The sequence below is a fragment of the Anomaloglossus baeobatrachus genome, chromosome 3 (assembly GCF_048569485.1).
Source record: "Anomaloglossus baeobatrachus isolate aAnoBae1 chromosome 3, aAnoBae1.hap1, whole genome shotgun sequence".
Classification (NCBI taxonomy): domain Eukaryota; kingdom Metazoa; phylum Chordata; class Amphibia; order Anura; family Aromobatidae; genus Anomaloglossus; species Anomaloglossus baeobatrachus.
The window spans coordinates 677,087,586-677,114,802 of record NC_134355.1 but is presented as its reverse complement, the minus strand read 5'-3'; the positions used below and the strand labels follow the sequence as shown (position 1 = coordinate 677,114,802).

Below are 27,217 nucleotides of genomic sequence, written 5' to 3'. Positions count from 1 at the left end.
TCGAAAAATCCCGGAGTGAATGGGCTAGTCCCATTGTCCTAATACCAAAACCCGATGGCTCCTTAAGGTTCTGCAATGACTTCCGGAGATTGAACGAAATATCCAAGTTCGATCTCTACCCCATGCCCCGGGTGGATGAGCTGATTGATAGGCTGGGACAGGCGCGATATTTCACCACGCTCGACCTGACCAAGGGGTACTGGCAGGTGCCACTGACGGAGTCCGCCAAGGAGAAAACCGCTTTTGTTACGCCGGAGGGTCTCTTCCACTATGTTGTCTTGCCTTTTGGGTTACATGGCGCTCCGGCCACGTTCCAGAGGTTGATGGACTTGGTGCTGGAACCCCACCAGGCGTATGCATCAGCGTACCTTGATGACATCATTATTTACAGCTCCGATTGGCAGACCCACTTGGAACAGGTACAAGCGGTGGTGGACGCGCTTCGAACAGCCGGATTGACAGCCAATCCCAAGAAATGTGCGTTGGGACTCACGGAAGCCCGCTACTTGGGCTACGTGATAGGCCAAGGAGTGATTAAGCCCCAAATTAACAAGGTTGAGGCGATCCAGAAGTGGCCTAGACCCCTGACCACGAAGCAGGTTAGGGCCTTCCTGGGTATCGTGGGGTACTACAGGAGGTTTGTAAAGGATTTTGCGGGACTATCAGCCCCCTTGACGGACCTTCTCAAAGGCAAGAAGTCCGTCATGGTACGCTGGACTCCGCAGGCCGAGGACTCCTTCCGGGCCCTGAAGGGGGTCCTGTGCGGACAGCCCGTTCTCGTACACCCTGATTTCCGGAAGGAGTTCATAGTACAGACTGACGCCTCAGAGGTCGGCCTGGGGGCAGTGCTGTCTCAGGTGGTTCAGGGGGAGGAACACCCCGTCACCTTCTTAAGTAGGAAGCTCACCCCTCCCGAGCGGAATTATAGCGTAGTGGAGAAGGAGTGCCTGGCGATCAAGTGGGCCTTGGAGTCCCTACGCTATTACCTGCTGGGACGGCAGTTTCGCTTGGTGACGGATCACTCTCCACTGGTCTGGATGAGGTCCGCCAAGGAACGGAATGCCCGGGTTACCCGGTGGTTCCTTTCTCTGCAGAACTTCCGGTTTACGGTTGAACACCGGGCCGGTAGGTTGCAGGGCAACGCCGATGCCTTGTCCCGCGGCCCGTGTTTGCTGGCAGGAGTTCAACCCCGCTCGCTTGAACTGAGGGGGGGGGTATGTGAGACTGTGACCGGGGTTATCTATGACGGCCGGTATGTCTCGCCCCGGTTGTGCTCACTCCATGATAGAAAGTAAATCCACTCTAGGGTTAATGCTGTTTCCCTACAGGCTGAAGGAAGGGTTAAATGGAAACAGGAACGAGGGGCAGGTGTGCCGGGTGTGAGGGAGTGATCACAACTCCCTGAGTCTCTGCTGGAGAGACATGTATATTGCTGTGGATTTTTGTTTGGACATTAAACACCGTGTGCTGTGAAACTTAATGCCTGGATCCCGTGTCTTCTGCTGCGCAGCCGACCGCGCTACCTCACAGGACTAATAGTAGTACTATTACTTTAAGGGACCTTAAAGGGATATTCCCATTTCTAAGATCCTACCCCAATATGTAGTAGGCATAATAATAATATTAGCAAATATCTCCAATTACAAATGTAGTATAGTCCTCCTCATACATACTGCCTATAGATATTGTCTTGTGAGCAAACTACACTCCTTCTATGCCTCTTGAACTCCAAATTAGTAAGATTTGTTTTACGAGTGCTCGGGAAATCAATACAGCACCCATGCTTTGTGGTGTACTGAAAGTTTCTTCTTTATTACATCATGTGACCAGTTTATATAGTACCTCAAACAAAGAAATAACTCCTCTGAACCATGCACCAATAAGAACTGCAGGGGTGTGTATAGAAATGTGAGAACTAGATTACATTTCAAATTGGAGGTATTTGCTAATATTTTTATTATGCGTACTACATATTGGGATAGGATTTTGGAGATGGGACTACCCCTTTAAGGGAGCACTGTTAACAGATGAGGATTATAAGGGGCGTTTTTACTAACTGGGATATATTACTGAGCGTCGGACTATTAATGTCTCCATCATTATCACTCTTTATTGGTTAGGATAAGAGATGAGCGGACCCATGGAAGTTCGGCAGGTTCAGCCGGACTTTAGATAAAGTTCAGTTTGGGACCCGGACTTGACCTCGAACTTGATTGGATGTCACTGATTGGGCAGTTCGGGTCTCCGCCCACATGCAGCCAGCCATAAACACTTCCGAGTGAGGGTGGACGGGTTTTTCCATATTTTTGGTTGGTGAACTCAATATCCGATCACGCTGTTGTTACCCCAAGAGTGAGCTATTTAAACACTACAAGTGGCTCGCACTGGGCTGAGCACCGAGCGTACTTGAGCACACAGATGCTCACGCAAATGGTTTGCATACGTAGAGCACATAAACTCCAAAACCAAACTTGTTTTTTTTTTAAAGTCTGTGTTTGGTACAAACACTGAACCTCAGGTTCACTCATCTCTAATAAGGATTAGCTTTAGAGTTAGGCACTATAGTTTTTATGAGGGTACCATGACGGAGAGTGGTCCCTCCTATTTCTGGTGTCAGTAGATCACAGCCCAAGTCTTTATACACACTTGCTCAAGTTAATACTGCTGGCTGTCCAGATTCTCCTTTTTCCGGCGCTGCTAGGGTTATGTAGATCCTCTGGTCTCCTGAACTCTGAATGAAAGCTGTAGCCAGCTGTTCTGTATTGCTAATTAGTTCTACTATAAAGACTTCTCTCCTAGTTCAGGTAATCACTCGTGATAGTTTCTGCTTAGCTTGCCTCTAGAGGGAACCTGTGAGCTGTGGACAAGGAGGACATCCAGAGAATATTTGCTGTGTGAAAGCTGTATTTGGTTTTTCCCTTCCTTAGTCTTTTTTTGGTTTTCCCCTCTGGTTAATTCCTTATTACTACCTCTTGTTGTTTGGAGTGCTTTGTATGATTGCTGTTTATTTTAACCCTGTCTGTCTAACCCTCTCTGTGTCTTAAACCTAGAGCAAGACTAGCGTTCCTGCTGCTCTGCGCACTGTACAGGGCTGAGTCCAGGGAAAGACAGGGATAGGCACATTATCGGCAACGGGTTAAAGAACCTGTATAGGGACGTTGGGGAGGGATCGGCCTAAGGTGAGTTTAACAGGTGACCCTGCTCCTTTTCCCTAGTGCCAGGGCCCACTGTCGTATAATGTACCCTGTATGTAGTGACAGTGTATCTGGAGGAACAACGGTAGTCACTGCTGTTGCTATAAGAAGTGTTCATAGCGGTCAGGACCGGATAGAGAAAAAAAAAACCCCACAAGTTAATAACATCAATAAGAGTAGATGTCATTTGTGTTTAAACTTTTCCCATTAATTTCTATAGAAAAAAAAATTTTCTCCTCATATAATAGTGTTAATGATCTTGTTAATTCAACTGTGTAGACATAATAATACAATTAGCTCTGGGAGGGCACTAATGAAATTTTCACACCAGGCCCACCAATTGTGTGGCCTAGCATAGGGAATTATTTCTATAATGTTCAATAATATTGGAATAAAAATAATAATAAAAAAAAACAAATGTTATTAATTTTTCAAAATGTCTGGAAAGTACTGCCAATTAGTATTTTTGGCTATTAACATGAAAAAAATTCAGCAAATAGTAAAAAAAATATACATATTGAAAAATGATGAAAGTGTAACGTTCGCGGCCGGTGTAGGGGCAGCGAGCTGGGTTAGTGAACCCACTGCACCACAGGGCGGACCCGGGTTTACCTTATAGTGTAAGGGGCTTAACTAAGCACCTACCGAGAGGAGGACACCAGGTACCACTCCAAGGGCAGTGTCCGGGACTGTGGCAGCTGACCCCCAGGACTCAGGTGCAGGCAGGAACAGGCAAGATGGCTCGGGCAGACAGGTAGGCAGGTACGGAGAGGTACGGTGGGCACGGCAGGGACAGATAGTTATGGGAAGGCAGGTACAGGTAACTGATACAGGGATAACAGGACAGGAGCTCGGGACCTGACAACTAATTAGCTAGCACACTGGAGACTAACTAAGGATGTTGCACAGGCACCTCCCCGAATGGGACGGTGCCTTAAAATACATAGTGCCTCTCAGACGCTGGCTGAGAGTCATTTCTTGGAGTTAGCGCTCCAATCTTTTAAGAGGAGGAGCGGTGCACATGCGCGTACTTAGAGCATTCCCAGGGAGCCTGGCCCTGGAGAGAAAGGGAGGCAGACAAGCACATGGGTGGATGCGGAGCTGCCGGGGAGGACGAAACCCGGCGTCCTTGGCGCTATACAAAGCCTGAAAAATAGAGGTCTTGAATTACAACTTGTAGCATATAACTTAGGCATGTTGCCCTAGAAGAAGAGGACAACGCAGTGCCGTGAGGAGGCATTATACAAGAGACATCCTGGAGGCCAACGTATTGGCTTTGTGCACACGTGAAGCGCTCCTTTAAGGACAAAATTGGTTAAAATTCAGTTTTTTATGAACCTGTCACCTTTCTGCTCATACAACCAATTTAATAGACATGATGTGAAACATTAGGCTCCCATGAAGAGTGATAACCACGACCCACCGGGTGGATCTGGCAGGTGGTCACCTTCTGGTTGAGTGCCCTTCATTACCAGCTGTAATTGAGGAGCAGGCGGGTTAAACTTCGGAGTCCTCTCACTCCCAAGAGACATTTATTGTTTGTACCGGTTATCAGGAGAAAACAGAAAATCCATACCGAAGGAGTAGAGGAAAGCAAGAAGACCTGGAAGGGAAAAAAATTCCAATCTCCAGATGTAAAGGGCGTCTGAAGAGACTCCGAAGTCACACAAACAAGATAATTGCTGCACAATAAAGTAATGCCAGGCAGCTGTAAAAAGCCGCGTGTCACAACAGGGCCAACGCGCTTCACTCACAAATGTAATATCTGGGGTTTAATGCTGGAAAACTGTCTGCCGCAGCGAAACATAGCGGGAGATGTCAAAGTAACCGTGCCAGCACATAATTTCACATGCTAATTTCTTAAATTAGGACAAATTGGTAAATATGGCTTTTACGGGAGCCGATTTGTAGAGCTGATGTGTCCTTGAAGTGTGGAGAAACTCAAGTGTCAGCCAGTGGGTTTCATATGTTGGAGCAGTTGCCTGCAAAACTATGATTTCCAGCATTGGGTCACAGCAAAGATAAAGATGACACCAACATACTCAACGCCTACATTTTCTGCTTTCTTGTTTCTCAACCTTGCAGAATCTGTGAAGACCACATCCATATGAAGGTACTCACCACCCATTAAAATGGGACTGATACAGACCTAGCATGGGATTCATAAAAGCCACACCAGCTGAATGTTTGGTACATATGTCCTTTCCGGTGTGTAATGGTGTTTATGGAGCACCCCACGGAGTCTGGGGAAATACTCGTCACCGAGCCGGTGCGGGTCAGGGGATGTCACAGGCGGCCCTGCCTGCGTCATGACCCTGAGGTGTCCACAATAAGGGATGGATGGTGGGATGAAGGGGTTGAGGATGTTGGGAGTAGTAGTTGTCTCGTGACGCCACCTGTGGTATGTGGCCAGGGATTAGCTGCCGCTGCGGGTGCCGTTTTCTGGGGTGGATGGTGTCGCAGCCGAGTTGGTTCGGCTCCCCACAGGTAGAGCCTGGCCCCAGGGAAGGAGGATGGGGGTGGTGGTGACCATTGGTGCCGGTGCCGGCAATGAAGGGCTGACTCAGTGGTTGCGGTTCAAGATCTTTTACTCACAGTCCGATTGTCACCCTTGGAGTGCCGGTCTCTGCCGTCATGGGCCCCAGCCAATCCCAGATAATTTAGAGGTCACCGCCTGTGTTCCCGCTGTGTTTTCTTTTTGGTCGGGGTCCCTCCAATCTCATGGATGTAATGTGGAATAGGCTGCGGGTGTTTCCTGCACTCTCCACAGACCCTGGAATCCCCAGTAGCTATCGAGTGCCCGGGCTGAGCTGCTTGCTCCAAGACCCTGGACTCGTAGTACTCCAAGAAGTGTAGAGTGATGCCTGGACCAAGGTCCTGACTGTGTTCCTCACCGCAAGCTATGCCCGGGGAAGACTGCGCTACTGTAAAGATGCTCCTTCCTTTTCCCCAAGTGGTGCCCGACCCCCAGGTGGTTGTCCTAGTGATTGGGAAAGTCCCATGCCTCGTGATGGCCACCCCCTTCCTACCCTAGGCCAATCCCAGTGGGAAAACACCAAACTGTGTGTGGTTTGAGAATGCAAGAAACACCAGCAATTAACCTCTTCCTTACCCGGGAAGAGTACTGCATCTTAAATGAGATGCAGTACCCTGTGGCTACTGAAGCCTCAGGGACGCCACATTTATGTTTCATAACCATACCTAGTCCTTGATATGTGCCCACAGAAAAACAAGCCCATCCGTGTTCCTACGCAGTGCAATAGTCTTTTTATCGACCCCACAGTGTCCCATGCACACAATATGATGCCAACATATCTAACCTCAACATTTTTTGATTATTACTCAATCCCCCCACACTCACAGTATGAGCAATAATCCCACTGCTCACCCACTGTCATGTGGTGTTCAGCTTTGCACTCGCTGGGTGTCATGGTGGCGTCGATCTCTTAGTTGCTTAGCTTGACTCGGTCGTCAGCTGTTTTTGCTTCATGGCTCTCCAGTCCAGCAGGGGTTAATTTGTGCTGGCTTGTGAGCTGCTGCTAGGCGCTCAGGCTGCTGATGACCACTCACAGCTGCCTTCACTCTTTCTAAGGTTCTGCATCCGGTTACTCATCGCCGAATATAGCTCAGCATTGCTTCAGCGATACCGGTCTCTATTGTAGTGATCCAGAGCCTGGTGATGTGTACTTTCCTGTGTGGTGTGGAAAGGTCCCTGTCTATAGTTTATTTCCTCCCTGTTTTTTATTTCTTCCTGGGCACGTATTGTCTCTTCCTTGTGTCTGATTGCAGTGTGCGTGTGTTTTGGTTCTTTCCCTGTCTGTGGTATTTGTGGGGTTTACTTCTCCAGTCCCAGCCCTCTCCTAGGGTGAGGAGAGGGGGTGTTAGATCAGGGTTTGGACAGGAGTTAGGGTCATGATGGTGGTCCAGACCTAGCTACCATCAAGCCTACCTCTAGGTAAGGGACCTCTGAGGCCCAGTTTAAAGGTCCTTGCTCCAGTTACCTCGACATTCCCATGACACCCACTTACAGTATGATGCTCCCCCAGCTCGGATATGAAGCCGGTCTCTGCTGCACCTGTCACATGACCTGAGAATATCACGTGGCCTGAAAATCTTTGCAGGCCCTTCAGTCTCTACCCAGAGGGAATGGTGGAGCAGGGCTCTTACTTCTCTGCCATTATATTCAGCTGTTTCTATGTCTTGAAGTCGGGACCTACCCCCAACCTGTCAAGACAGCTCCCTAAATTGGGAGGTATGGTCCATGTTTGATAACCAGGGACAGATTTTTCGTTAAGCCCATGTTTACAGAAGGTTGTTGGTGAATAATTCCATCAATCATAAAGTCCCAGACAACCACTTTAACATCTATGTCCATCTGATGGGGGATGTACATATTTGCAAAACAACTGAGGCATGTGTATTCTCCTTATGAGCAGTATATCTAGAGGACAGTGTGGACAAACGCACTACACAGAGGCACAATAAGGACTTGTGAGGTCCCATACCCCCTAGAATACTACATACTTGTCAACTCCTAAAATTTTCGCAAAATTTCCAGAAAAAGTGAGACTTCATAGACAAGTTGATAAATCTTCACGGTATGGCTGAATCCCCCAAATTCTCTCCAAAATCAACAGTTCCAGAAGGTTACTTTCATGAAGTTGGCCAGAGATACGTCAAGATGGAGTGGAAGAGATATGAAAGGGAATGGCAATGGGAGAAATTTGACAAAGATCCATGAAGTACCGTGCACTTGAAATTAGATCCTGGTGGTGAAGGAACGAGGATGAGGCATTCCTGTCTGGGAGGTGGGTAGTTTTTCCGAGAGCAAAGTGCACTACTGTAGAGGGGAGCAAACGCCAGGCCGACAGGGCTCTGCTCTACTTTACCAAACAGAAACTGTGATTGTGATCCACCCCGGCCAGAGGGTGTAACACTTACTTCGGTCTTCAGAGGAGCATCCACCTCCCCGCAATCGGTCACCATCGTAGACGTGGCAGAGAAATATATCACACAGAGAGTCTCTTTATATAACAACAACAACTGGTTTATTCGATCTTCAACCTTCTGGACAGACATAGCCATTACTATCCTTTCTGCTGCCAATGTTCCTGGGGTACTTCTCCTGTCTAGCCCCCACCCTGGGTATAAGCCCTCCAGCGGTGGAGTATAAGCATCTACTTGTCCCCGTTCTTGTCTCCGTGGCTTCCCCTGTACAATAGATGCCCAGGACAAGTACACTAAACCCGTCCTGAGGTGAGCTGTAGGGTCCGGACACTTGGAAGATAACTCCTGGCTCCCCGATGGGCCCAAGTTACCAAGCACCTGTCGTGGGCGGGGAGGACGCCGCCGCTGCGCTCGCTAACTCTCGGGTCCGGCGCTGCTGCGGCTGCTGCTTGGTGACTCGAGCGGTGGGCCGGATCCGGGGACTCGAGCGGCGCTCCTCGCCCGTGAGTGAAAAGGGTGGTTGGTTTGGGGGATTTAGTCCGTGACGCCACCCAGGGGTTGTGGTGAAGATGGGCACCACCGCTGCTGGTGACGGTGATCCCGGGAGCGATGGTAGGGAGCAGCTGGGATGTTGTTTTCCCCCTCCGTGGGTAGGGGTTGGTGGTCCCGGTGGTGTGACGGGGAGGCAGGGTAGGTGAGGTGCAGGGTTGCAGGGACAGCGCGGCGCGGTGCCGGATGGCACGGGTGTACTCACTCAGCAAGAGATACACAAAGTCCTCGGTAAACCAAACGGCTGGATGGACGGGTCCCGCAGCCAGCTGCAGTGTCTCTCCCCAGACAGGTGATGGCGGCTGTCTTTCCCTGCACCTTTGTGTACTGTTTGACTACGATGGGTCCCCAACGGTAGTCCGCTCCCCGGTGTATGGATGCCGGAGGAGCCCGTGTTGCCCGCAGGCGCTGGCCCTTGGGTCTCTAGCCTTAGGCGGTAGCTGTATACCCTCACAGTACGGATGGTTGCCTTCTAACGGGTCTTTGGTTGTTAGGAAACCCCTGGGGTTCCTGTCACACTCGGATTTGACTGTTGACGGCGACTCCAAGCCTAGCCGGGGTCCGATGGCCCTGCCTGTGTGTGCTGGCTTCACTTCGCTCCCCGGTCGGTACCTGCGGGCCACCGCCCGACCCCGGTCCTACGGTTCCGCGTCGATCCACCACTCCTGCAGACGGCCACCACCGTCTGCCAACATTGTTGTCAGTGCCTGGGCCACAAACCCAGACACTCTTCACTTTGCTCCTCTCACTTCAACCTCCTCAACTTCACTCCTCAACTCAACTGACTCCTTTTTCCCGCCTCCAGGCCTGTGAACTCCTTGGTGGGCGGGGCCAACCGCTTGGCTCCGCCCCACCTGGTGTGGACATCAGACCCTGGAGGGAGGCAACAAGGATTTTGTGTTTGGCTAATGTTGCTGTCTAGTGGGGGCGGGGGTGTGTGTGTGTGTTACCTGTGACGACCTGGCTAGTCCAGGGCGCCACACACCATCCACACACCTGGAACTAACTTCCCTCCGGCCTGTCTCACAAGCCAAGCCTCTGCTCTCTGACACTTCTCCCATCCTGGCTCTCAGGTCCCTCAGCAACCAGGATGTATGTGTCATACTGTAAATACTACAACCTTAACCTACTCTAGTACCCATCTAGCTGACATTCCTACTTTACCTTCCTATAGTTTACATTATATTGTTAATACATTAATCACACATCTATATATATAATTGCCTTATTCTGTCTGTCTGTCTGTCTGTCTGTCTGTCTATCTGTCTGTCTGTCTGTCATGCTCCAAAATATATAATTGCCTTATTCTGTCTGTCTGTCTGTCTGTCTGTCTGTCTATCTGTCTGTCTGTCTGTCATGCTCCAAAATTGTGTCCTTACGGTGACACAAAGCTGATTGGCCGCTGGGCTCGCCATGGCCCCGCCCCCCCACACGGATTGGCCGCTCACCCAGGCTGCGCCCCCACACGGATTGGCCAGCCGCTCGCCCAGGCTCCGCCCCACCCACAGATTGGCCTCTCGCCCCGGCACCCTGCAGGCATTGGCAATTCAGCCACGCCACGCCCCGCCCCCCTCACGCAATGCACGTTAGCTCTGGCCCCACCCCCTCCCTCTCCCCGCGCATTTCTCTAACTGACACGGCTGTCACGGAGGTGAGTACGGTACTCCCTATCCCCCCCCCAACCCCCCCCCCCCCCCCCCCCCCCCCCCCCCCCGGCCCCCGCTCCCAAAGGGGTGGTGTGGATACTCGCATGGCCAGAAGCATGTGATATCCCCGGATGTTGTGAGTATGAGCGCGTAAGTGCGATATCGTCAGTGTCTGTGTGTGTGAGTGGATGCGATCGGGTGTGTGTGAGTGGATGCGATCGGGTGTGTGTGAGTGGATGCGATCGGGTGTGTGTGAGTGGATGCGATCGGGTGTGTGTGTGAGTGGATGCGATCGGGTGTGTGTGTGAGTTGATGCGATCGGGTGTGTGTGTGAGTGGATGCGATCGGTTGTGTGGGTGAGTGGATGCGATCGGGTGTGTGTGAGTGTATGCGATCGGGTGTGTGTGAGTGGATGCGATCGGGTGTGTGTGAGTGGATGCGATCGGGTGTGTGTGTGAGTGGATGCGATCGGGTGTGTGTGTGAGTGGATGCGATCGGGTGTGTGTGTGAGTGGATGCGATCGGGTGTGTGTGTGAGTGGATGCGATCGGGTGTGTGTGTGAGTGGATGCGATCGGGTGTGTGTGTGAGTGGATGCCATCGGGTGTGTGTGTGAGTGCATGCGATCGGGTGTGTGAGTGTCGGCAGAGGAGCAGGGCGTGCTGGAGGAGGCTGGGAGCAGAGAGGCTGATCATGGGGAAGAGGGAAATGCTGATGCTGAAGGAGGCTGGGATGGGAAAGCTGGGAAGAAGGAGGCTGGGAGGAGAGAGGCTGATCCTAGGGAAGGCTGGGGAGAGGAGGCTGATGCTGAGGGAGGCTGGAAGGAGAGAGGCTGATGCTGAGGGAGGCTGGGACGAGGGAGGCTGATGCTTAGGGAAGCTGATGCTGGAGGAGGCTGGAAGAACAGAGGCTCATGCTGGTGGAGGCTGATGCTTGGGGAGGCTGATGCTGGGAGAGACTGGGACAGGAAGGCTGATGCTGAGGGAGGCTGGGAGAGGGAGGCTGGGAGGAAGGAGGCTGGGAGGAGAGAGGCTGATCCTTGGGAAGGCTGGGAAAGGGAGGCTGATGCTGAGGGAGGCTGGAAGGAGAGAGCCTGATGCTAGGGACAGAGACGCTGATGCTGGGAGGAGAGAGGCTGATGCTGCGGGCAGAGAGGCTGATGATGCGGGTAGAGAGGCTGATGCTGGCGCAGCATGGCGGATGGAGCACGTTTGGTAATGCGCAGCATGGCGGATGGAGCACGTTTGGCAGTGCGCAGCATGGCGGATGGAGTACGTTTGGCAGTGCGCAGCATGGCGGATGGAGCACGTTTGGCAGTGCGCAGCATGGCGGATGGAGCACGTTTGGGAGTGCGCAGCATGGCGGATGGAGCACGTTTGGGAGTGCGCAGCATGGCGGATGCAGCACGATGGCGAGTGCGGAGTATGGCGGATGGAGCATGTTTGGGAGTGCGCAGCATGGCGGATGGACCACGTTTGGGAGTGCGCAGCATGGCGGATGGAGCACGTTTGAGAGTGCGCAGCATGGGAGATGGAGCACGATGGGGGGTGCGCAGCATAGGGGATGGAGCACGATAGGGAGTGCACTGCATGGGGGATGGAGCACGATGAGGAGTGCCCAGCATGGCGGATGGAGCACGTTTAGGAGTGCGCAGCATGGCGGATGGAGCACGTTTGGGAGTGCGCGGCATGGCGGATGGAGCACGTTTGGGAGTGCGCAGCATAGATGATGGAGCACGATGGGGGGTGCGCAGCATAGGGGATAGAGCACGATGGGGAGTGCGCTGCATGGGGCATGGAGCACGATGGGGAGTGTGGAGTATGGCGGATGGAGCACGTTTGGGAGTGCGCAGCATGGTGGATGGAGCACATTTGGGAGTGCGCAGCATGGCGGATGGAGCACGTTTAGGAGTGCGCAGCATGGGAGATGGAGCACGATGGGGAGTGCGCAGCGTGGCGGATGGAGCACGATGGGGAGTGCGCAGCATGGGGAATGGAGCACGATGGGGAGTGCGCAGCATGGCGGATGGAGCACGTTTGGGAGTGCGCAGCATGGCGGATGGAGCACGTTTGGGAGTGCGCAGGATGGGAGATGTAGCACGATGAGGGGTGCGCAGCATAGGGGATGGAGCACGATGGAGAGTGCACACCTCCCCCCAACACACACACACGCGCGCGCGCGCACTGCACAACACACCACACACACACACTGGAAACCACAAACAACTGCCCTACACAGACACCCACACACAGACAACGCTGCACACACAAATATACGCACATACCGCACATATATATAACAAAAATCATACATGAACTACACAATACGTAAATTCTAGAATACCCGATGCGTAGAATCGGGCCACCTTCTAGTTTATAATAAAATGCAATCTTCAGTAAAACTCTTTAAACTCTCGGTTGCTAGATGGCACCAACCGATGCACTACTGCGGCTCTTCTACATTGCCGCCCCGTATTCTCCAGCAGCAACACTTAGATATTCTATAAAACACCACTATTAAGATGTACACAATATAAAACACATATACTATTGTCAAGGTTGGGAATTTTGGGGAAACCACAAATGGGGTCTTTCATGGTCACAGAGACGGATTTCAAATCGATCTGCGCAAATAGAAATGAATCAGACAACAATAATCACGCCAAGACATATTCATTGTTTGAGCAAAAGCAAGCTAAGTATCGAAAATCTCATGATTATACAGTCCAACATTTGACTTTGTGACGGAAACAAGGAGCAAGAGATGTGAAGCCCCAGCTTCACATCCCAGCTGGTGAGAACCAACATGTTATGAATACAATCAGTGTGTTATGAATACTCCTTTGTTTATTGTACATATTGGCTTATTCATCTTGGTTAACACATTCCTAAGCGCACATCTTAAAATCATATTATGGCGTGTATGCGATTGTCATAGAGACATGCACATAATTATGCAACGACCTCTATGCTTTAATTATATACACACACAGATTATTTTATGACATCTGGACATCTTACCTCCACACTATATGTATGAAGGGCGCAGGAGTGGGGTGATCTGACCACCTCCTACACTACCCAAAAAATTCAGCTATAAGCACAACAGCACTTAGACATGATGGCCTTCAGTGTTCATTCTCCGTTCCCTCCATGCATCACTTTTCTCCTTTCGGAGATGTCAGGACCCAAAAAGAATAATCTGTAATTTCTGGAAGGTTTTTGGAAAACCCTGGGAAATTTGTCTAAAATCTAGACAGTCTTCCATTGTTACCAGAATTCGCCCAGATGTTCCAGGTGAGTTGGGAAGTATAGGAGGAGGGCAGGTTCATTTGTAAAGATAGACAACTTGAAAAGGTTCACAAAGTAGGGACTGGCACGGCGGGGTTTGGATTCGTGGATCCTCAGACAGCTCATGTCCAAATTGTGTCCAAACTTTTTTCTACATCCATCATTGAATATCAGACTTGGGAAGTATCTTTGTAGGAACTGGTGCCAGTATAAAAGCTATTACTGACCCAGTTTGTCCGACTATCCTCCTGGACTGTTACTTATGGTATCACATCCCCAATTCTACTACATCCTTGTTATGACCCTCAGCTGATCCAATGATCTTCCATGGCACCACATCCATAGCTGATTGACATTGCTCATTTAACTATTTGACCTTATTTCTAGTGAGTTCCTGGGGACAACTGAGTATCCCATTCCCACCAAAGTCCTACAAAAGGGGGTGCCAAAGGTATGATGCTGCCAAGTGAGTAGTTCATACCCTCAGAAGCAGACTGTTATAATTGTAATTTGCCTGCCTTAAATACCCAAATTTGGAGTTTCCACCCAATACCTATCAAACAATTTAATTGGACCTTCCAAAAAAGTCAGAATCGCGAAAAGAACCATTCAACGCTCAAATGAGCTTCACATCACACCTTGGTGCTTCTTTTCATGGCTGTGTCACGGGTGACAGACAGTCATGTGGTTTCTGGCCATAGAAGGTCACAGCGTTTGGCTGCGCAAAATGCTCCCTGACTTTCTATTATTCCTGCTGTGAGTATTCATTGATATAGGTAGCTTTCCTGCTGGATTCATCTCTCTCCCTTTTGGACCCAGCAGGAGCTCGCCTTCCACCCAGCTGCTGATCATCAGCATTCTCTTGGTGTTTAAATAACCCTTTCTTCCTTTGACTGGTGATGGTGATATTTTCAGTTCATTCAAGCTTTGGTTGCAAGCAGGTGGCTTGTACTCCTCTGTGATATCGTTCCTGAAAACTTTGCTGAACTTCTACCTGAGTTATCTAATGATAAGTAGTTCATGATTTTCCCCCTGTGTGTCCTCCTTGTGTCTTCTAAAGTATTTAGTGGGGTTGACGAAAAGCTCATCCCATCTGTTTCCTACCTAGGGCCCAGATCAGGGTCAGGGCTTGGCACATAGGTGTGGAGGCTATCTAGGGTGGTGAGAGACCCCAGGGACCAGCAGTAGGTTCGGTCAGGGGCCACCATCTTCCCCTTCCTTAAGCCTCTCTCACACATCCATGAAAAACCACGCATGTTTTTCACGGACATGTCAGAAGTGCGTTTTGCCCTCCATGAGCCGTGTTTATGGGCTACGTGTGTTCTCCGTGTGTTATCCGTGATAACACATGGAGAACGGGAGCTTTCAACTCACCTATCCCTGGCGTCGCTGTCTGTGGTGCTGATCTTCGGCATCCGGTCCTGTGACTCCCCGCTGCTGCTACTTCCGGCCGCAGTGAAGTGAATATTCAATGAGCATAATTAGCGGCGGTCAGAAGCAAGTGACAGCAGCGGCAGAGCCAGGAGGGCAGGAGAAGGTGAGTAAAGTTTTGTTTTTTATTTTCTCACAGACACATGTCTTCTCTCCGGTGCGTGTCACATGGAACACATCCGTGTGGTCTGTTTGCGTTTCGTGTGACACCCGTGATCCCAGAGAGAAAACAGACATGTCGGCGTGAATAAGAAACGTACACACGTAAGTACGGAACGGACACACGTTCCGTGCGCAAATACTTACGTGTGTCCAAAACCATAGGAATACATAGGTCTACGTGTGTACGTGTCTCCGGTACGTGAGAAAACTGCCAAACACATACCGGAGGCACGGATGTGTGACAGAGGCCTTAGAAAACTCTGCTGAACTACCTGAGTCATCTGTAGATAAGTAGTTCATGCATTTCCCCTGTCTCCTCCTTGTGTCTTCTATAGTGGTTAGTGGGGTTGACGAAGAGTTCATCCCACCCGTTCCCTATTTAGGTCCCAGCACTAGAGATACCTAGGGTCAGGAATCCATCTTGGCGCATAGGTGAGGAACCTATCTAGCATGGTGAGGGACCCCAGGGACCAGCGGTAGGTTTGCTCAGGGGTCACCATCTTCCCTTTCCCTAGACACAGGGTTTCCCTTCCCTTTCGTCGTTTGCTTGGTACTTTCCTTTACCTAGCGTGACACTTCTCTCATGAAACCAACCTATTAAATAACACAACTCTACCCATAATTGATGGATCAAATTTTGGCCCAGACGTTCACTGCCCATAACTGATCCATCTGGCATCCACTTGGACAATAGTCGGACGTTGGCATAACCAAACCGGCCAAGTAACATTGATAATGGCCTGAAGATCTTGATACCTTCCTTGTTTCTGCTTGAGATGCCAGAGCTCCATCCTGAGACATCACGTCTAGAAGTATTGGAAAGTCACAAACGTTCTGGTGGCTTCTGGAGCTCATCCTCCTTACAACAGCCAATATTCGCTGCAGCCATCATGTGCTGCGTCTTCAGCATAATACCCGTATAGGATGAGGCCATCTTTATGAAGAACCGTTAATGCTGAGATAGGGAAGAGATCTGCCCTTTAAAGGTTATGTCTGATTAAATCATCATTTCCCTCGACAGAATATTCGCTGCCTGTAGGTGGACGCTACTAAGATGCAAAATCCACAATCCACTTAATTACTTCCTACTGGGGGTATGGAACAAACAAGGCTGACAATGGGGAATGAATCACAGAAAGTTTACTAAGGGGATATCAGTCCTACACAAATATATTTGTCATATGGAGCATACCCTGGGCATCGTCCGTATATAAAGTCTATACACCCATGGTAAAATGCCATGAAAAAGAATATACAGAACTAAAATAATGTGTTGCATAAATCCACACACCCTTAATCTAATACTTTAGTGGCATCCCCTTTCAATTTATGGCAACATTCAGTCTTTTGGGTTGGAGTCTATCACAAGGCACATGTAGAATTGGCGGTCTTTTCCCACTTTTCCTTGGAGTAGCTCCGCATTTGTCAGATTGTGTGGGCTTCCCCTGTGTACAGCGCCCTCTTCAGGTAACCCACAGATTGTTACTTGGTATAGGTCTGAGTACGGGCTGGGCCATTCGAAAACTTTCATCTTTTGGCACAGCCATTTTTTTGTTGATTTGGAGGGTGCCGGTTATTCTCTTTGCCATTTGGATGCTGAGCCAGGAGGTGCAAGGAGCTGCTGAAAACCATCTGTAGAAGTTGCGGTGGTGGCTGCAGTCTTGGTGCTGACTGCAGCAGTCTAATGTTGTGTTCCCCCATCTGTCTTCCGTCCATTGTATGTTGTTTCACTGCAGCGGTAGGACTAGCTTCCTTCACCTGCCACTCCCTAGCCAGGGACTATTGTAGGCTCTTTTCAGTGCTTCAGCTTCCTGCTCGGTGACAGGTGAGGAATCTGTATAGGGAATGGCTAGGAGTGCAGGGTTAGGGGTCAGTGAGGTTACCATAGCAGCCACATGCCGTAGGGGTCAGTGAGGTTACCATAGCAGCCACATGCCGTAGGGGTCAGTGAGGTTACCATAGTAGCCACATACTGTAGGGGTCAGTGAGGTTACCATAGCAGTCGCATGCCGTAGGGGTCAGTGAGATTACCATAGCAGCCACATGCCGTAGGGGTCAGTGAGGTTACCATAGCAGCCACATGCTTTAGGGGGTCAGTGAGGTTACCATAGCAGCCATATGCTGTAGGGGTCAGTGAGGTTACCATAGCAGCCACATGCTGTCGGGGGTCAGTGAGGTTACCATAGCAGCCACATGCCGTAGGGGTCAGTGAGGTTACCATAGCAGTCGCATGCCGTAGGGGGTCAGTGAGGTTACCATAGTAGCCACATACTGTAGGGGGGGTCAGTGAGGTTACCATAGCAGCCACATGCTGTCGGGGGTCAGTGAGGTTACCATAGTAGCCACATACTGTAGGGGGGGTCAGTGAGGTTACCATAGCAGCCCCATGCTGTAGGGGGGGTCAGTGAGGTTACCATAGCAGCCACATGCTGTAGGGGTCCGTGAGGTTACCATAGTAGCCACATACTGTAGGGGAGTCAGTGAGGTTACTATAGCAGCCATATGCTGTAGGGGGTCAGTGAATTTACCATAGCAGCCACATGGTGTGAAGCCTACACCCTCACTCCTAGGACTAGGCTAGATAGGTTATATGTGAGAGGGGACAAGGTTATATAAGCTATATGAGGGGGAGGGTGACTTTGTTATGTATGCTATATCTTGGGAGAAGGACTTGACTAGATAGGCTATATGTGGGGGAGGGGGGACTTGTTTATATAGGTTATTTGTGGGGGAGGAGTGACTAGGATATATAGTCTATATGTGGGAGACTAGGCTATATAGGTTATGCGTGGGGGAGGGGTACTAGGCTATATAGGCTATTTGTGGAGGAGGGGGAACTAGGCTTTATATGCTATATGTGGGGAAGGGGTACTAGGCTATATAGGCTATTTGTGGAGGAGGGGGAACTAGGCTTTATATGCTATATGTGGGGGTGGCGGACTAGGCTATATGTGGGGGAGGGGAAAGTAGGCTATATTGGCTATTTGTGGGGGGAGGACCAGTCTATATATGCTATATGTTGGAGTGGGGACTTCTTTAAAAGAGAGTAAAGCTTCATGGAAAGAAGGTGCTGGTGAGCGCGGCCAAGAAATTCAACATAATTTACTGGTATAAGCTAAGCATTTCCTGTATATAATTATATATGTACAGCCGGTATAACCTGGGCATCTCCTGTATATAATTATATATGTACAGCTGGTATAACCTGGGCATCTCCTGTATATAATTATATATGTACAGCCGGTATAACCTGGGCATCTCCTGTATATAATTATATATGTACAGCTGCTATAACCTGGGCATCTCCTGTATATAATTATATATGTACAGCCGGTATAACCCGGGCATCTCCTGTATATAATTATATATGTACAGCTGGTATAACCTGGGCCTCTCCTGTATATAATTATATATGTACAGCTGGTATAACCTGGGTATCTCCTGTATATAATTATATATGTACAGCTGGTATAACCTGGGCATCTCCTGTATATAATTATATATGTACAGCTGGTATAACCTGGGTATCTCCTGTATATAATTATATATGTACAGCTGGTATAACCTGGGCATCTCCTGTATATAATTATATATGTACAGCTGGTATAACCTGGGCATCTCCTGTATATAATTATATATGTACAGCTGGTATAACCTGGGCCTCTCCTGTATATAATTATATATGTACAGCTGGTATAACCTGGGTATCTCCTGTATATAATTATATATGTACAGCTGGTATAACCTGGGTATCTCCTGTATATAATTATATATGTACAGCTGGTATAACCTGGGCATCTCCTGTATATAATTATATATGTACAGCTGGTATAACCTGGGTATCTCCTGTATATAATTATATATGTACAGCTGGTATAACCTGGGCATCTCCTGTATATAATTATATATGTACAGCTGGTATAACCTGGGCATCTCCTGTATATAATTATATATGTACAGCTGGTATAACCTGGGTATCTCCTGTATATAATTGTATATGTACAGCGGGAATAACCTGGGTATCTCCTGTATATAATTATATATGTACAGCTGGTATAACCTGGGCATCTCCTGTATATAATTATATATGTACAGCCGGTATAACCTGGGTATCTCCTGTATATAATTATATATGTACAGCCGGTATAACCTGGGTATCTCCTGTATATAATTATATATGTACAGCCGGTATAACCTGGGCATCTCCTGTATATAATTATATATGTACAGCTGGTATAACCTGGACATCTCCTGTATATAATTATATATGTACAGTTGATATAACCTGGTCATCTCCTGTATATAATTATATATGTGCAGCTGGTATAACCTGGGCATCTCCTGTATATAGTTATATATGTACAGCTGGTATAACCTGGGCATCTTCTGTATATAATTATATATGTACAGCTAGTATAACCTGGGCATCTCCTGTATATAATTATATATGTACAGCCGGTATAACCTGAGCATCTCCTGTATATAATTATATATGTACAGTTGGTATAACCTGGGCATCTCCTGTATATAATTATATATACAACTGGTATAACCTGGACATCTCCTGTATATAATTATATTTGTACAGTTGGTATAATCTGGGCATCTCCTGTATATAATTATATATGTACAGCTGGTATAACCTGGGCATCTCCTGTATATAATTATATATGTAGAGCTGGTATAACCTGGGCATCTCCTGTATATAGTTATATATGTACAGCTGGTATAACCTGGGTATCTCCTGTATATAATTATATATGTACAGCTGGTTTAACCTGGGCATCGCCTGTATATAATTATATATGTACAGCCGGTATAACCTGGGTATCTCCTGTATATAATTATATATGTACAGCTGGTATAACCTGGACATCTCCTGTAAATAATTATATATGTACAGCTGGTATAACCTGGACATCTCCTGTAAATAATTATATATGTACAGCTGCTATAACCTGGGCATCTCCTGTATATAATTATATATGTACAGCTGGTATAACCTGGGCATCTCCTGTATATAATTATATATATACAGCTGGTATAACCTGGGCATCTCCTGTATATAATTATATGTACAGCTGGTATAACCCGGGCATCTCCTGTATATAATTATATATGTACAGCCGGTATAACCTGGGCATCTCCTGTATATAATTATATATGTACAGCCGGTATAACCTGGGCATCTCCTGTATATAGTTATATATGTACAGCTGGTATAACCTGGGCATCTCCTGTATATAATTATATATGTACAGCTGGTATAACCTGGGCATCTCCTGTATATAATTATATATGTACAGCTGGTATAACCTGGGCATCTCCTGTATATAATTATATATGTACAGCTGGTATAACCTGGGCATCTCCTGTATATAATTATATATGTACAGCTGGTATAACCTGGGCATCTCCTGTATATAATTATACATGTACAGCTGGTATAACCTGGTTATCTCCTGTATATAATTATATATGTACAGCTGGTATAACCTGGGCATCTCCTGTATATAATTATATATGTACAGCTGATATAACCTGGGCATCTCCTGTATATAATTATATATGTACAGCTGGTATAACCTGGTTATCTCTTGTATATTATTATATATGTACAGCCGGTATAACCTGGGCATCTCCTGTATATAATTATATATGTACAGCTGGTATAACCTGGGCATCTCCTGTATATAATTATATATGTACAGCCGGTATAACCTGAGCAGTTCCTGTATATAATTATATATGTACAGCTGGTATAACCTGAGCATTTCCTGTATATAATTATATATGTACAGCTGGTATAACCTGGGCATCTCCTGTATATAATTATATATGTACAGCTGGTATAACCTGGGCATCTCCTGTATATAATTATATATGTACAGCCGGTATAACCTGGGCATCTCCTGTATATAATTATATATGTACAGCTGGTATAACCTGGGCATCTCCTGTATATAATTATATATGTACAGCTGGTATAACCTGGGCATCTCCTGTATATAATTATATATGTACAGCTGGTATAACCTGGGCATCTCCTGTATATAATTATATATGTACAGCTGGTATAACCTGGGCATCTCCTGTATATAATTATATATGTACAGCAGGTATAACCTGGGCATCTCCTGTATATAATTATATATGTACAGCTGGTATAAGCTGGGCATCTCCTGTATATAATTATATATGTACAGCTGGTATAAGCTGGGCATCTCCTGTATATAATTATATATGTACAGCTGGTATAACCCGGGCATCTCCTGTATATAATTATATATGTACAGCAGGTATAACCTGGGCATCTCCTGTATATAATTATATATGTACAGCTGGTATAACCTGGGCATCTCCTGTATATAATTATATATGTACAGCTGGTATAACCTGGGAATCTCCTGTATATAATTATATATGTACAGCTGGTATAACCTGGACATCTCCTGTATATAATTATATATGTACAGCCGGTATAACCCGGGCATCTCCTGTATATAATTATATATGTACAGCTGGTATAACCCGGGCATCTCCTGTATATAATTATATATGTACAGCTGGTATAACCTGGGCATCTCCTGTATATAATTATATATGTACAGCTGGTATAACCCGGGCATCTCCTGTATATAATTATATATGTACAGCTGGTATAACCTGGGCATCTCCTGTATATAATTATATATGTACAGCTGGTATAACATGGGCATCTCCTGTATATAATTATATATGTCCAGCTGGTATAACCTGGGTATCTCCTGTATATAATTATATATGTACAGCCGGTATAACCCGGGCATCTCCTGTATATAATTATATATGTACAGCTGGTATAACCTGGGAATCTCCTGTATATAATTATATATGTACAGCTGGTATAACCTGGGTATCTCCTGTATATAATTATATATGTACAGCTGGTATAACCTGGGCATCTCCTGTATATAATTATATATGTACAGCCGGTATAACCTGGGCATCTCCTGTATATAATTATATATGTACAGCCGGTATAACCCGGGCATCTCCTGTATATAATTATATATGTACAGCTGGTATAACCTGGGTATCTCTTGTATATAATTATATATGTACAGCTGGTATAACCTGGGCATCTCCTGTATATAATTATATATGTATAACCTGGGATATTTCGGTATATAATAATAGTGATAATAATACTCGTTTGTTGGGAGGATATAATGCAATATCTGTTTCTTCCTCCCTAGGGATGAAAGAGCAATTAATTAATCTGTTACTGTATGAGATAGACATTACCATGATGTATGCAAACAATCAAGCTGAATTATTACCGTTTTCAGGCAAATTACTGGCACAGCTGGTGAGTAATGGGACCATTTATCAGTCCAAAACCTCCGGTAACAAAACAGCTGCAGATCTCAGATATGAAACAGAACAAAACTCGTCACCAAAGTATATAAATGAGAAGGATGATTGCTACATTCTGGATGCCACATGTCATATAGTCACCTCTTATGTCCTGTTTATACATCAGAAAACATTCCTCTGACCGCAATGTATCAGCTCATGGCTGTTGTGACACTCTGTGTCTGGCTGTAAGGCAACTGACTGCAGCAGGAGCCTCCCCCTCTGCTCTGACAGCAATTGAACACCAGGACAGTGAAGAACATCTTTAATTTCTAGATTTACTGTTTCTTTAGCATAAAACATAACAAATTCCTAATGGAAAACAAAGAACACAAGTCCCGTTCTCGCAATAGGTGGAGGGTCTGACGGAGGAATCTACGACTAACAGTAATCATTAGAGATGAGCGGCTTGATTCACAGCGGATAGAGTTTGTGTCACATTGGGGCGAGGGAACATCGGGTGTGCGGCGCAACACAGAGGGAAAACCAGGGAATATATAAAAGAAGGCCCTGGCGATAGGGGGAGGGGAAAAGAGGTCACCAAATTACACTCACGTGTAACTGATCCCTGAGCTCCCTAGACGGGTTATTCCCCCTGTGTGCCATCATGTGCCTAGGTCCTCGCTCACCCTTTGTTTACCCTGACTAGTGAGTTGGTCAGCAAGACAGTAGTCCCACTACTACAATAAAACAACCCAAGGAAGGTAAGATAAATGGGTGTGGAAAGACAGAACAAATAACACTCCAAGGTTTCTTTATCAGGAAACTTCATAGCTGCAACTGAAACAACACCTCAGCTTCTCCAGAGCCAGGCCCCTACACAGTAGTCAGGGTGGAAGATCTATCACCGGCATGGAGTAAATCCAGGAGTGGGTAAATATAGTGAAAGGGTGTGATGACAAGATGCTGTAGTTGTGATTAAGGCTTTGAGTAGTCAGAATGGAAGATTTATCACCGGCATGGAGTAAAGCCAGGAGTGAGTAAATATAGTGGAAGGGTGTGATGACAAGATGCTGTAGCTGTGATTAAGGCTATGAGTAGTCAGAATGGAAGATTTATCACCGGCATGGAGTAAAGCCAGGAGTGGGTAAATATAGTGGAAGGGTGTGATGACAAGATGCTGTAGCTGTGATTAAGGCTATGAGTAGTCAGAATGGAAGATTTATCACCGGCATGGAGTAAAGCCAGGAGTGGGTAAATATAGCGGAAGGGTGTGATGACAAGATGCTGTAGCTGTGATTAAGGCTATGAGTAGTCAGAATGGAAGATTTATCACCAGCATGGAGTAAAGCCAGGAGTGGGTAAGTATAGTGGAAGGGTGTGATGACAAGATACTGTAGCTGTGATTAAGGCTATGAGTAGTCAGAATGGAAGATTTATCACCGGCATGGAGTAAAGCCAGGAGTGGGTAAATATAGCGGAAGGGTGTGATGACAAGATGCTGTAGCTGTGATTAAGGTTATGAGTAGTCAGAATGGAAGATTTATCACCGGCATGGAGTAAAGCCAGGAGTGGGTAAAAATAGTGGAAGGGTGTGATGACAGATGCTGTAGCTGTGATTAAGGCTATGAGTAGTCAGAATGGAAGTTTTATCACTGGCATGGAGTAAAGCCAGGAGTGGGTAAATATAGTGGAAGGGTGTGATGACAAGATGCTGTAGCTGTGATTAAGACTATGAGTAATCTCAGCCAGAAAAGAGGGAGTACTTAATCCTTTCAGCATCAAATGAAAGTAAATCTTCTCCAACACAAGATGTAACCTGCGTACGCGATACACTTGTGGCAGTTTGAGTAATTTCCATGCAAATTGAACCCTATGAGATTCAATTTGTATTGTGCAAAAAAAAAGTTTACCCCACACATTTCACACACTGCCAAAGCATCAAAGGGTGGGCTAATGTCTAACTGCATGACCGAATCGGCATTCTCATAATGTTTAACTGCTAGCGTCCCTTGCCTGCCTACTCCCTAGCCAGGGACTACTGTAAGGTTTCTTAGGGCTTCAGGACTAGTTGTATGTGCAACAGAGTTGGATTCCATCTCCAGAATCACTGGGTAAGTTTATTCATGGATTACTCTTATAGCTTCTCTCTCTCCCCCTTTTCCACGTAAATTTATTTGCCACAAATTGAATATTTGTGGAAAATTCAACCAAACCAGGGAATTCAAATTTCAAAAGATGCTCTTATCTCTTACCTTTCCTTTGTAAAGATGATGACTTGTTTAGGCTGGAACACTAAATCCGCCCTTCTAATAGAATGGCTCTGCTTTTCAGGTCGACTGAGCCCTATTTTGGGCTCATAGGTTGCACACAATATATATCAGCCCCAGTTCTACTGGAGTTTCCACCTCTGAGCACTCAGAGAACTTAGTTGCTTTGAGTCTGTGGCCTGTGTACAAAAAGGGATGGAGCATGAACTTCTATCTAGTTCTTGATAATGGCTTACGATTAGCAAACAGATCCTTTAAAGTATATTTGCAAACCAATTTCTGGACCAAAAAGTTGGTAAAATTGTTGTCACTCTAGATACGGGGACGTACCAAGTGAATGGCGATAGGGAAGGAAACGGAAGATGGTGACCCCTGAACAAACCTGCTGCTGGTCTCTGGGGTTTCTCACCACCCTAGATAGGTTCTGGACCTATGCACTGAGCCAGATACCTGACCTTCACCACGCTAGATAGGTTCTGGACCTATGCGCTGAGCCAGATACCTGACCTTCACCACGCTAGATTGGTTCTGGACCTATGCGCTGAGCCAAATACCTGACCTTCACCACCCTAGATAGGTTCTGGACCTATGCGCTGAGCCAGATACCTGACCCTCACCACCCTAGATAGGTTCTGCACCTATGCGCTGAGCCAGATACCTGACCCTCACCACCCTAGATAGGTTCTGCACCTATGCGCTGAGCCAGATACCTGACCTTCACCACGCTAGATAGGTTCTGCACCAATGTGCCGAGCCAGATACCTGACCTTCACCACGCTACATAGGTTCTGCACCAATGTGCCGAGCCAGATACCTGACCTTCACCACGCTAGATAGGTTCTGCACCAATGTGCCGAGCCAGACACCTGACCTTCACCACGCTAGATAAGTTCCGTACCTATGCGCTGAGCCGCATACCTGACCTGACCTTACCCACCCTAGATAGGTTCTGCACCTATGTGTCAAGCTAAATATCTGACCCTAGCTATCCCTAATGCTGGACCCCAAATAGGGAACGGATGGGACAAGCTCTTCATCATTCTCACTAAACAATATAGAAGACACAAGGATGACACACGGGGGAAAATGCATGAACTACTTATCCACAAATGACACCGGTAGAGCAAAGTTTTCAGCAACGATACCACAGAGGAGTACAAGCCACCTGCTTGCAACCAAAGCTTGATTGAACTGAAAATATCACCAGCACTAGTCCAAATGAAGGAAGGGGTATTAACAGCAAGGGAATATTAATGATCAGCAGCTGGTTGGAAGGTGAGCTCCTGCTGGGTCCAAAAGGGATAAAGATGAAAATCCAGCAGGAAAGCTACCTATACCAATGAATACTGACAGCAGGAACAATAGAAAGTCAGGGAGTATTCTGCACAGCCAAATGCTGTGACCTTCTATGGCCAGAAACCACATGACTGTCTGTCTGTTCTTGGAAACCACCTATTAGCTAGAACGTAACTAATGGGGAATACCTCAATACAATCAGTTCTGAACCCTTCAAGGAGTGGTGATCATTGTACTTGGGTTGTCCGTCTTTAAGAAGTGGTGGTCATTGGACTAGGGTTGTCCGCCTTCAACGAGTGGTGGTCATTGGACTGTGGTTGTCCGCCTTCAACAAGTGGTGGTCATTGGACTGTGGTTGTCCACATTCAACGAGTGATGGTCATTGGACTTGGGCTGTCCGCATTCAATGAGTGGTGGTCATTGGACTTGGGTTGTCCGCATTTAACAAGTGATGGTCATTGGACTTGGGTTTCTGCCTTCAATGAGTGGTGGTCAATAGACTTGGGTTGCCGCCTTCAATGAGTGGTGGTCATTGGACTGGGGTTTCTGCCTTCAATGAGTGGTGGTCATTGGACTTGGGTTGCCGCCTTCAATGAGTGGTGGTCATTGGACTTGGGTTGCCGCCTTCAATGAGTGGTGGTCATTGGACTTGGGTTGCCGCCTTCAATGAGTGGTGGTCATTGGACTTGGGTTGCCGCCTTCAATGAGTGGTGGTCATTGGACTTGGGTTGCCGCCTTCAACGAGTGATGGTCATTGGACTTGGGTTGTCAGCATTCAACGAGTGATGGTCATTGGACTTGTGTTGCCACCTTCAACAAGTGATTGATGGTCATTGGATTGGGGTGGTCTGAAGTGAAAAATCTCTGTAAGGAACTAACTCAAGGATCGTGGTCTAAGATACTTTTTCAACCCTTATGAAATGTAAACTCTTTTGAAATGCTTGACATCTTCCCTCTGTTCTCAGAGCCAGGAGGGTTCCCGAAAAGCTCCTGGAAAATGTCACTTATTCTTTTATCAGTTCGGGGCAGCTGCCAATCATCATTTCCTTCCTACTCATTGATTTCCCAGCATCCAATTACTCACTTCTGTAGGATT

At 47.2% G+C, this 27,217-nt stretch overlaps 1 protein-coding gene across 1 annotated transcript in view; it reads right to left on the bottom strand.

The window, feature by feature from the left end:
* The window catches only part of PNOC (prepronociceptin), a 173,951-nt gene that overhangs the window by 71,133 nt on the left and 75,601 nt on the right, over positions 1 to 27,217 (bottom strand). The gene's annotated exons all lie outside the window — the stretch shown is intronic.